The sequence below is a fragment of the Pinus tabuliformis genome, chromosome 7 (genome assembly GCF_031772625.1).
Source record: "Pinus tabuliformis cultivar Carrire ecotype Pingquan chromosome 7, CPIR1, whole genome shotgun sequence".
Classification (NCBI taxonomy): Eukaryota; Viridiplantae; Streptophyta; class Pinopsida; order Pinales; family Pinaceae; genus Pinus; species Pinus tabuliformis.
In genome coordinates, this window is record NC_142293.1 from 1,897,671,676 (window position 1) to 1,897,673,013 (window position 1,338).

A 1,338-nucleotide genomic window follows, 5' to 3' on the forward strand; every position below is an offset into this window, starting at 1 on the left:
AATAGATTCCCCCTAAATCATGAATGAAGATATGAAGTGATGGTTGAGACGCTTTACAAGCCAAGGCAAGGACTAGAACAACACTGTCAGGAGACCTACAAATCAAGCATATGCATATAAATATACATATCTGACATCTCTAATAAACATGCCTAGTGATACATGAATATGCATCTAGTGATACACGAATCCACACTATGGACGCATCCATCTGAATAGAAGGGATCATGTGTATGGATCCACGATATGGTCGCAACCATCTGAATAAAGAGGATCATATATATGGACCTATTGTGGCCAGCAACAACCCCCCTTTTATTTAGTGTTATTCCTAATACTAAATAATTGGGGACCCTTATTTAAAAAATCAAGTTAGTGCTTAAATTTCCTTTTCGAATAAAACTTACCATCATAAGCTTAGGAAATCCCCTTGAAAAATCTAAAAAATCTAAGTTTTATGATAAGATAAGACAAAATCGTTCCTTAGGAAATATCGCATCGCAAAAAGATGATAGGATATTACCTTACAAGCTGAATTCCAACATTGCGAGATCGCGATACGCGATAATAAAATATCGCATCGCATACATCAAGCACAACTTACATTGAAACACTTTAATTTGCCGATATGCGATGACGCTGATCGCAAATCACATTTCGCAGGAAACAAAATAACAAAGATTGTCATATATCACATTCCTACGATCTGCGATATTGCGATATTGCAATTTCGCGATATCAGCAACAATGCGATAATGCGATGTCACGAGCGATCAACTCTGCGATGTTATGATTCTGCGACGTTGTGATTCTACGATATTGCGATCTGCGATATTGCGAAGCAAATCGCAAAATCGCTTCATCGCAGATCTTTCGGGCGCGTGGTTCAAAAAAGTATTTTCCATAAACTGACACCTGGTTATGCGCTTTAATGCTAATAAATGAGTTAGTTTCTAGTTATTAATGGAATATGGTTTCGTGCTTATCGAAAAATCATCTCACGTAAGGTGGTATACTTTATCTATCTTCGGCATTTAAAACTTTCCCATCACCCTTCCTTGTCATTATTTTCACTTCACTTGTGAATTGCAGGAATGGAGAACAGAGAACGATACAAAGCAATACGCAGGATAAAATGGGAAAGAAAAGCAAAGCTCCGAGCTCTGAAGAGAAAGAAATGGCGCCCTTGTATACAGACACGGCCTGTAACAGAGACGCAGGAATTGCTACGTGGGAAGGCATGTATAATCTGCTTGAAGAGGAGAATCCCAGAGTAATGGAAGTTACTGCTATTGCGGGCTCAAATAGTTCTTCTGAGGCATCCATCACAGAGCTAGC